The sequence below is a fragment of the Carlito syrichta genome, unplaced genomic scaffold, assembly GCF_000164805.1.
Source record: "Carlito syrichta isolate Samal-C Ts95f unplaced genomic scaffold, Tarsius_syrichta-2.0.1 Scaffold307155, whole genome shotgun sequence".
NCBI classification, from domain to species: Eukaryota; Metazoa; Chordata; class Mammalia; order Primates; family Tarsiidae; genus Carlito; species Carlito syrichta.
In genome coordinates, this window is record NW_007251251.1 from 131,440 (window position 1) to 139,940 (window position 8,501).

Genomic DNA, 8,501 nt, shown 5'->3' on the forward strand with positions numbered 1-8,501 from the left:
CCCCCCAGCCGCTCCTCTGATCTTCACCCTGGCAGCCCCTCTCCTCAGCTTGGCACTGCATCTTTCAGCCTGCTGTCTGCCAAGCCTGGGCATCACCCACTCTCCATGCCCCGGCACCGGGGCTTCTTGGCTTTGGCCTCCCCAGATCTTCAAGCCTCAACATTGTCCTCGTCCACCCGCCCCCAGGCACCAGAGACTCGCTGGCTCTTCCCGAAGTCAGTTTGGTCATCCCCCTGCCTCAAGGCTATCCTATGCTTCCAGCAGCACTGTCTGGTGGGGCCACGGTCACCCCTCAGGTCCTCCATCGAGTCTCAGGGTGACGACTACACTCATTCCTTGCTAGAGAGGAGGACAGCCTCACTCCATCAGCGGCAGCAACAGCAAAGAGCCACGGTGCTTCCTGAGTCCCGGTGGGCGGCTCCAAGCCGCAGTGGGAAATCTCCCAGTGGGCCCTCAGCTGATCACGACATTTCAGGCCCCTCTGGTCAGGAGGACTCTTGGCAGGAAAACTGAAAGCAGCCCCTCCACCTGTGGTCTAACACACTGGTAGGCGCCCTCCTGCCCCAGGCAACCCGCATCTGCTCCAGGCCTGCTCCCCTGCAGACCTCTCTGCCTCATTCGATGCACCCTTCCTGTGTTTTTTGCTGGTTGGTTGGCTGGTTGGTTTTTTTTGAGTCAAGTCTCACTCTGACACCCAGGCTGCAGTGCAGTGGCATGCTCACGGCCACTGCAGCCTCGACCTGCTGGGCTCAGGTGATCCTTCCATCTCAGCCTTCCAAATAGCTGGAACTGCAGGCATGCGCTACTAGGCCCAGCTAAATTTTGATTTATTGTAGAGATGAGGTCTTGCCAAGTTGCTCAGGCTGGTCCTGAACACCTGGGCTCAGGTAATCCTCTCGCCTCTGCCTCCCACAGTGCTGGGATTACAGGTGTGAGCCACCACAACCAGCCTTCCTGCATTCCTAACAACCCTCTCCTCCACGCCTTTTGACATTTTTCTTCTAGTCTTCTTTTTCAAAATGAATTAATTATATAAGGAACACAAAAATGTGTAGATATGTCAGACACAGTGACTCGCCTGTAATCCCAGCACTTTGGGAGGCAGAGGCGAGAGAGTTGCCTGAGCCCAAAGGTTCGAGACCAACCTGAGCAATCTTGCCTTTACAATAAATCAAAAAATCAGGCATTGTGGCACGTGCCTGTGGGTCTAGCTACTTGGAAGGCTGAGGCGGAAGGATCACCTGAGCCCAGCAGGTCAAGGCTGCGGTGGCTGTGAGCGTGCCACTACACTACAGCCTGGCTGACAGAGTGAGACTCCAACTAAAAAAAAAAAAAGTGTAGATAACAGTACACATAACAGTGAGCAAAACCTGAATGCTCACTATCCAGCTGAGGAATAACTCATTACAGAGGTGAACTGAAACCCCCTGAGCTCCCTCCTGACCCATCCCCATCCTTCCCTCTCCAGAAGAAAACTCCCCCGGAAATTACCAGTTATTCCATGAGCGTTGCATACTTTATCACATGTGCTTGTATATGTTTATAATATGTGTCTATATCTTTCATGCTTTTAGATTCCACGTGGATGGACCTGTACTGTGGGTCTCCTGAAGCACATTGCTTCCTTTGTGCGACATTTCATGAGTTTACATCCACAATGCCGCCCACCCTTTCCCTCACCCATCTTCACTGCCGTGTAGTATTCCACTGCTGTAAGCGACTCATACATTCTCAGGTTCATGGGCACCTCCATTCCTTCTTATCTGCTTCCATTTGTTTGTAATGCCATCTTATTGTAAAATATTCAAGTATTTCACCAATCTCACTGTAAAATATTCAAATGACACAGGATATTGAACAGACGATGGAATCCTGTACTTACTGCTTAAAAGCAGCCACAGTCGACCCCCTGTGTGTCTCCTTCCTGCCCTTTTTAGGAGTGAATATATACATGTCATCTTTTGTTTTTTTTTTGGAGTCGGGGTCTCACTCTGTTGCCCAGGCTGGAGTGCAGTGGCATGATCATAGTTCACCACAGCCTCGACCTCCTGGGCTCAGGTGATCCTCCCTCCTCAGCCTCCAGCGTAGCTGGGACTACAGGTGATAGCACCTTACTCCTGCATCTTATGAACATCGCTCTTCTGGTGTTTGCACCTCTCTTCTCTCCATCCTTGCACCGTCTCCATGCACCCGTCCTTCCATCCTTCCAATTTCTCCTTCTCAGTTTCTCTCATCCATGCCCTGACCGTAGCCCGCTAGGTCTCCAACTGCAGAATTTATCAATTGCTCCGGGTTTTCTGGTCTCCACTAACCCTGAACCCTGATCTCCTTGAAGCGCCTCAGTGCCGCCCCCTGTGCTCTAGCACCTTCTGGTGCCCACCCCGCGCCACCTTGGACAGTCACAGGCATTTCAAACCACCAAAATGTCCAAACTGATGCTCACAGCCCCTCCTGCTCTCAGAGTCTGCTCTCTTCCTCCCCATCATCCCAATCCTCCCTCCCTTCCCTCCAGACCTCAGACCTGCCACGCCCTCGTCATCAGCCCTAGCCCTGCCCTAGTCCAGGTCCATCATGTCACCCCTGGACTATTTCAATCACCTCCTGCCTGCAGCCCCTCCCCACTTCCAGGCCTCTCCTCCTGTCTTTGAGGAGAGGAGGGCTTAGGGGCCCTTGAAGGGAAAAAAGTCCCACACAACTCCCCGGCATCTGCCGGATAAAGTCCGAACTCCCCAGCATGGCATTCAAAGTGTCGTGGGGGTGGCTGACCTCATCTCTTCTCTCCCTGGTTCCCAGGAAGCCTGCACAGGCTCTCACTGAACTCAGCATCCTTGCGAGGACGGTCCTCTTTCTTTTCTTTTTTTTTTTTTTTTTTTAGTTGGAGTCTCATTCTGTCACCCAGGCTGGGATGCAGTGGCACGCTCACAGCCACCGCAGCCTCAGCCCGCTGGGCTCAGGTGATCCTTCCGCCTCAGCCTTCCAAGTAGTTGGAACTACAGGCATGGGTCATCACACCCAGCTAATTTTTTGATTTACTATAGAGATGAGGTCTCACCAAGTTGCCCAGGTTGGTCTCAAACCCCTGGGCTCAGGCAATCCTCTTGCCTCCGCCTCCCAAAATGCTGGCATTACAGGTGTGAGCCACCACACCCAGCCAGGACTGTTCTCTTTCAAGCTTCTCAAGCCTCTGTTCCTCTGTGCTGTGCCTGCTGCCCTGTCACCCTTCTCTATCACCACTCAGCAAACTGGCATCTACCATTCAAATTCTCCTCTGTGAACTTCTCCTGACCCTCCCAACAAGGTTCACTCTCCACACATTCACCACAATCTGCAAAAACTCTGCTGTAACTGCTGGAGTCCATAGCCTGAGCTGATCAGAAAACTCCTAACATCAAAAACCCCTTTTGGCCGGGCTCGGTGGCTCAGCCTGTAATCCCGTGCCTTTGGGAGGCCGAGATGAGTGGATTGCCTGAGCCCACGGGTTCGAGACCCACCTGGGCAACTTGGCGAGACCTCATCTCTACAATAAATCAAAAATTACCTGGGCTTGGTAGCACGTGCCTGTAGTTCCAGCTACTTGGAAGGCTGAGGCGGAAGGATTGCCGGAGGCCAGCAGGTCGAGGCTGCTGTGGCCGGGAGTGGCCACTGCAATACCAGTGCTTTGGAAGGCTTGAGATGGGAGGATTACTTGAGGCCAGGAGTTTGAGACCAACCTGGGCAACATAAAGAGACCCCTGTTTCTACAAAAATAAAAATAAAAAAATTATCCAGGCATGGTGATGTGCACCTGTAGTCTCAGTTACTTGGGAGGCTGAGGTGGAAGGATCACCTGTGCCCAGAAGGTTGAGGCTATGGTGAGCCATGATTGTGCCACTGTACTCGGGCCTGGGCAACAGAGAATCAACTCAATAAATAAAATAAAATAAAATAGCCAGACAGCGTGACATGTGCCTGTAGTCCCAGCTACTTAGGAGGCTGAAGCAGAAGGATTGCTTGAGCCCAGAAGTTCAGGGCTGCAGTGAGCTATGAACACATCACTGAACTCCAGACTGGGTAACAGAGTGAGATCTTATCTCTAAAACAACACAAAACAAAACAAAAACAAAAACAAGCCAGGCATGGTGGCTCATGCCTGTAATCCCAGCACTTTGGGAAGTTGAGGCGAGAGGTTTGCCTGACCTCAGGGTTTGAGACCAACCTGAGCCACATGGCAAGACCTCATCTCTACAGTAAATCATAAAACTAGCCAAGCATGGTGGTGCACACCTGTGGGTCCACCTACTTGAAAGGCTGAGGCAGAAGGATCACCTGAGCACAGCAGTTCGAGGCTGCAGTGGCTGTGAGCATGCCACTGCACTCCAGCCTGGGTGACAGAGTGAGACTCTGATTCAAAAACAAAACAAAATAAAGCAGAAAACACCGGTATGCATGATCACACAGTGTACACCATGTCCTGACTGACACTCGAGTAAATGTGGCAGTCATGAGTACAGTAATGGTACCGTGTGCTTCATCTCCAGCTGCACGCCTCTCTCCCCAGCCTTGTGTGAGCTTTCTGGGGCTGTGATACGTCTTATTTTTGTGTGATTTCCCCGTGTCTGCACAGGCACTTCAATTAGGGGGCTCACAGGACACCTGTTTGGAAATGAGGATGAGCTCCATCATCTCCTTCAGACTTCTGTTCTGGTATTTCATCATCTGAGTTTCTGGTCCAGTCTTTTTTTTTTTTTTTGAGTAGGAGTCTCACTCCGTCGCCCAGACTGGAGTGCAGTGGCCGCTCCCAGCCACCGCAGCCTCGACCTGCTGTGCTCCGTGGATCCTTCCGCCTCAGCCTTCCAAGTAACTGGAACTACAGGCGCGCGCTACCATGCCTGGCTGATTTTTTGGTTTATTGTAAAGATGAGGTCTTGCCAAGTTGCCCAGGTGGGTCTCGAACCCGCGGGCTCAGGCAATCCACTCACCTCAGCCTCCCAAAGCGCGGGATTACAGGCTGAGCCACCGAGCCTGGCTTGGTCCAGTCTTCCCAGGGCCTCTGCTAGCCCAGACGGCACATCTGTGTGAACTGGGAAAAGGCTACCCTGCCCTGGAAGGTGAGGCGAGGCCCAAGATGGTGGTTTGACAAATTGAGCAGAGGCCTCCACCTTCTGTCTCAGTCAGGTAGCCTTGTGCAGTGCTCGACCTGTGCAGCTGTATAGGGTAGCCCTGTCTATCCTGGCTTACTCAAGGTGACACTCGGACTATTCCTCTCTTCCGCCCCCTCCCACCCTCACTCCCTGTTCCCCATCTACATACACTCCAAACGGCATCTCCAGTCTACCTTAGACTTAGAGTCTTAGATCTTCCCATTCAACAAACGTGCCCATTTCACAGATGAGTCCCAGGGAGGAGGATCTTGCCCTGTGTCACTCAGAACTGAAGGAGAAACGAGGAAGTGGTGGCTGAGGGAGCAGAGAGGGGTCTGGAGACCAGAGGAAGGAAGGTACTAAGACATGAAGATTGTACAGTCCCTAAAGGGAAGTTCTTCAAGTGCCACATCCAGTGCTGGCATAGAGCGAGCATGCCCTGAAGCTTTGCTAACTGTTTCCATGGGCTGGGTCAGAACTGCAGGATGGGGGAGCCAGCCCGGCCAGGACAGCAGAGCCTGTGGTCCCAACTCTGGACCTGGACTCTTCTCAGAATGACCCAGGCCCTAAGGACTCAGTAGATAGCAAACTCGCCTCCCCAGCCATCTCTGCCCCCTGCTTGAGTGCCCACACGGGAGGCCAGGGAGAGGTTGGCGTTCCCCGCCCCCATCCCTGGACTGACCCCCCTGCTCGCCCCTGACCTTGGAGCCTGGGCAGCCTCCCATCCCTCACGTCTGTCCTCTCCAGCTCCATCAGCTCAGGCGCTCAGCCTAGCAGCCGGGGAGAGCAGGCTGGGGGTTCAGGCCTGGAAGGGCAGAGCTCCATGCGCCAAGCCCCCGCCAGCCATGTCCCCAACCCCTGGGCGCCGTCTCAGCGAGGCTGGCTCCGGAGTCCTCCCCGACGCAAGAAACAAGGGGTTCTGCAGACGCTGGGGTCTGGAGGCTCCACTCAGCAGACAGGACAGTGCATTATAATTATCTTTTCAATTAGCTGTTCACTTTTCTCCCGCACTTACTAACCAAGATCCAGGAAGAAAAGGCCGATTTTAATCATGAGCCAGTTTTAATCTTCTCCCACTAATGGGGTCAGATACTGGTGCATTGACTGCACGCAGCCTTGGAAGAAATGGGCACTCCAGAAAGAAACTTTTTCAGGGCCATATTTGAGACACGGTCAAGACAAGAACTCACATGCCCCAACAAAGGGGCTTTGTCAGCCATTAGCCTGACCGAAGCTTCTGAACGCTACCCTTCCAGTCCTGTTCATTGAACTTTGTCTAAAGAATATACTCCTCCAGAGGGAGCTGCAAGTATCTGGGGGGAGACCGAGCTCCTGTTCTTAACAAACGCTCAACCTGATGATAAAATATCAGGGAATACCTAAAATGACTTTCCTTGCTCCGGGCTTTCCCATAAAAATATGGACCATATTATGGACCAAATTATGGTGGTGGCTCATACCTATAATCCCAGCACTTTGGGAGGCAGAGGCAAGAGATTTCCCGGGCAACTTGGCAAGGCCTCGTCTCTACAAAAATCAACAAATTAACCGGGCGTGGTGACATGCACCTCTAGCTCCAGCTACTTGGAAGACTGAGGTGGAAGAAACGCCTGAGCCCAGCAGGGGCCATGAGTGTGCCACTGCACTCCAGCCTGGGCAACAAAGTGAGACAACTAAAAAAAAAAAAAAATTGAACCAGTGTTACTGCTTATATTACTAAGAGCAATGATATTGATACCATTTATTAAGTGCCTATAATGTGCCAGATACTGCGTGAAGTTCTTTCATGTATTATCTCATTTAACCACAACAACTCTTGCTTGCTTGTTTGTGTCGGGGGTCTCACTCTGTTGCCCAGGCTGGAGTGCGGTGGCACAATCACAACTCACCATAGTCTCAACCTCTTGGGCTCAGGCAATGCTTCTGCTTTAGCCTCTCAAGTAGCTGGGACTACGGGCACACACCACCATGCCCAGCAATTTTGTGTGTGTGTGTGTGGAGACGAGGTCTCCCTATGCTGCCCAGGCTGGTCTCTAACTCCGGGCTCAAGTAATTCTCCCGCCTCAGCCTCCCAAAGTGCTGGGATGACAGGCATGAGCCACCATGCCCAGCCTTAACAGTTCTTTGACGTGTATTAGCATCCTTATCTTACAGGTGAGTGAAGTTCAGAAAGGTTAGATAACTTGCCCAAGTGACTTAACTAACACCAATCGTCAGTGGTGGGGACAGAATTTGAACTCAGGGTACTATTCTTAACGAGGACACTATGCTTGGCTTCCGTTCTTGAGTTGAATTCATCATGTGGACAAGCACCACCCACCGTGCACAGTGGTCTTTCCTTACAGAGCCTGCTTGCAAACAAAGATGTGGGTGGGTGGCGCGCGCCCCCTGGAGACAGGTGATGGAGACAGGGTGAGATTCCCAGGCCCCTGCGCCAGGGTACACCTTGGATGGTGGAGGCGTCTGATGATAAGGTCAGGGATGGTTCTGAATGATGCTCAGAACCCTCATCAGCTAGTGGTGAGAATTTCTTTCTGAAACTGGGCAATAGTGTCACCTCCAGAGACACTCGGGGCATAACGGGAGGGCTAGAAATGCCAAGAGTGAGGCAGGCTTGGACCAAACCGTCTGCTACAAAGCTATCTGCCCACACACCCTCTGGGCACTGATTGCTCCATTCCATCCTCTCTTCCAAACCCTAGGTGTCCTGTCTAGGACAAGTGTCTCAGCCGACCCGCACTGCAACGTGGGAAAAGGGGTCCTGGACTCTTCCTTTCTCCCCAGTGTCCCTGACACAGCACGTTCCACGCTGTTAACTTGTTAGGATGCTTGTCTGTGCCTTTCATCTCGGATACCAGGCAGCTCCCACTTCGAAGGCACTCGGTAAATCCAGCATCCATGAATGAGTGCATGATAGCTCAGAGAGCTGCGGGAGAGTGGTCTCTTTCTGAAGTCTTAATTAAGCCATCACAGCGGGAGGAATCCCAGAGCAGGGTTGGGCAAAGACTATTGTCCCGGTCGTGCGCTCCTGGTGATGTTTGTTTTTGTTTTTGTGTAGCTGAGGCCTCACCATGTTGCCCAGGTTGGTCGCCAACGCCTGACCTCAAGCCACGCTCCCACCTCGGCCTCCCAGAGTGCCGGGATTACAGGCATCAAGCACCGCGCCTGCCCGCCAGGCTACCTGTGTCCACCCCCCTCCGGGCCACTGGAAGGACCGCGCTGCCCCCCGGGACACCTCGCCTCCCGCCTCTGGCAGCGCAGCCCCTCCTTTACTTCCGGTCCCTCCACCCGGGGGCCAGGCCGTGGGCGGGCAGGGCCCAGCTCTTGCCCCGCCGGGACCCCGCCACGCCGGCGCCTGGGAAGGGAGAGGAGCTGGTCGGG